A 2,801-nucleotide genomic window follows, 5' to 3' on the forward strand; every position below is an offset into this window, starting at 1 on the left:
TTTTATCCATTTTCTATTCCTGCTTAGGGGTACCTTTCTTTCTTGAGGAAGGGCTACTTCCTTTGCATGATAATGAAAAAAAGTTGTTTCAGGCTTACAAGCATAACAAGTCTCAAGACAAAGTCAATGGACATGCCAATTATTGTTTCTAATAGAAAAACTTCTTTTTCAAAATTCTGTCCAACCCATGACTAAAAAGACAGAATGGGCCTGGGGTGTTTAGATGTCTGTTTCAGAGGAAATATTTATCAGCACAGGGTGTAAACTACAAGGATTCTGTGAATCCCCTTGCGAGAAGAAGCTCTCCCTTTGGAAATATCATCCTGTCTCGCTGCTGAGAGAGCTCACACAAGGAGGGCTCAAGGGTTTGCAGGAATGTTTAGCTCATGAATCTTTATATAACTCTCCCCTCCCATGTCTCTGACAAGTGTCTTTTTTGTACTGTCCACTGGGTAACTTTAGTTGCCTTTAGCACCAAGGAACTGCGCCAACAGTGAGCCAGACCATGCTGCCAGTGACCAGACACAGCTGGGTTTTAATAATGCCAAAACCTCCATGTTTTCATGGCTTCCCAAAGAGTTTGTGATCTCTGCTGTTCCCTGCAGTATTTGCACATGCAAGGTGGGCTCACAATGCCAACAAGTAAGACAGACACAAAATTTCATACATTTATTGTGCACATGAACAACCACAAGATGTGCAGGCATGACAGGAGTCAATGTGTGTGTCTGCAGCAGGCTTCAGAGCTGGGATCCTGAGAGCTGCCAGAGCACAGATCAGTGGAAATGATTGTGCTTAACTAAGGGGTGATAAAATAGAAGAAATCCAGCTCTTTGTGTTTCACTCTTTGATTAAAAAAGACATGCTGCAGCTGCATGGTAATATAAGGTGTAATTCTGCAGTCTTATGGTGTAAGACTCAGACATGAATTCCAAGTCCCTAAGCACCCCTAGTTTTCTAGGGCAAGCAGTGGAAGCAGCAAGTTCTCAGCCCTTCTGCAAACTGGGGTCCATGAGCTTGGCTATAAATGTAGCCTGAATGGTGGCTTTAAAATCACACCTTTTCACTGTTATCTCCCAGAGTTCAGCAACCTCACCTGATATAAAAACATTAACTGGCACATCTGTGGGCCTGTAGATAAATTCACATCAGCTTCTGGAATGCACTTGCTATGTTTAACTCCTACTGCTCTTTTCTATAATGGGACACCTTAAAAAAAATACCCAGATAATCTTGTGATGTTTTCTGATGTGCAGGGTCAGCTTACAGATAGTCTCTATATTATTAATGTGTTTTATATTTTGAAACCCTTCAAATTCCAGTGTTTGATCTCAGTAATATTTGTCTTTACACATTTCTAAATGAATAATGTATCTGAAAGTGTGGCTGTCAGCTGGGCTGGTAAGTATATTTCTTGCTATTATGTCAAAATCAAATAAAAAAAGGTTATGTATCTCACCCAGTATCCAAAGGGAAAATGGAGCTCTGGGATTTCCATGCCTTCCTTTCATATTGGAGCTTCTGTCTAAAGGTCTTTGTACTAATATTCTGCTCCTGGTGCTGGTGGTATAAAAAATTAGCAGCTTCATGTCTAGACACAATCATCCTCCAAATACAGGTATTTCATTTGTTGATTGCACTTGAACAGAAATCAGAGATCAAAATAATACATTTTGATCAAGCAACATTTTGCCTTCAAACATGAGTGTTCCCAAATTAAATTAATTCAATTTTGGGCAAATCAATTCATGCTTAGCCTGTGGAGTTCTGTTGAGTTTAGATTCTCAAAAATCAGCTGGAAAGGATGAAGGCTGAGTAATTATTTTTACGATTGGCTGCCCATTCAATTTCTGTTTCTCTAATGGGATTGTTCAGTGAGTATTCCACCAAAAGCGCGGAAATTGGCTCAGCTAATTCCCCTCCACAAAAAAAAAAAAAAAAAAAAAAAGAGATGAAAACCATAACATTGTATTTAGCTCCTTGCTTCTTCTACAGGTTCTGCCCAAGCTCTCTGACTGTATTTTAATCTGTGTCACTTGGTTGAGATATCTCTGACAGAGGAGCTCAGCTCTGGCTCTCCACTGAGCCGCGTTTGCTGCAGCACAACTCCCACACACCATCCTCATTGCCTGCCATGGATGAGCTTCAAGCTAAAGATAAACTGTTGCTCAAAGCTCTCCTTGCCTTTGGCATTAAAGGGGGCAGTTATTAACTTGTTTCACGCTGTTATTGCTTCATTGACCTGCAGTGAGTAGCAGGGATTTATAGCAAGTAGGGATCTGGATGAATAGTTACCATGGGGAAAGGGAGGAGGTATTCAGCTGGAATCACAAACCTGCCAAGGAACTCTGGCAATCTAAAATATAAATATCAATCTATAATATAGAAAATAAAAACTAAAAGAAAAAACAAAAAAATCCCCCCCCAAAAAAAAAAACACCAAAAAGAAAAACCCCAAAAAACCTTGAAAACAAACCAAATCAAAGTTCCTTTATTAGTAGGAAGAAAGCTGTAGAGCAGATTTATAAAGCTACAGAAGTGCTTAAATCCTGTTGTTAACAAAATGCCTCTGAAAGCCAGCTATTGTGTTCTAACCATTTAATTTCTCTGATTATAACTTGAAATAAGTTACTCCCTACTTAAAATAACCAGTCAAGTCATAAATAGGACAAGTATTTCCTTACTGAATTTTAAGTCCTCTTTAATTATAGGCTCTCACTGGCTTTTGAATGTAGGATCTGTGGAGAGTTCAGCACATTTTGAGATAAACCTCCTGAACAAAAGGAGGAACGAAGCATGTC

Source organism: Melospiza georgiana, chromosome 10, assembly GCF_028018845.1.
Source record: "Melospiza georgiana isolate bMelGeo1 chromosome 10, bMelGeo1.pri, whole genome shotgun sequence".
NCBI classification, from domain to species: domain Eukaryota; kingdom Metazoa; phylum Chordata; class Aves; order Passeriformes; family Passerellidae; genus Melospiza; species Melospiza georgiana.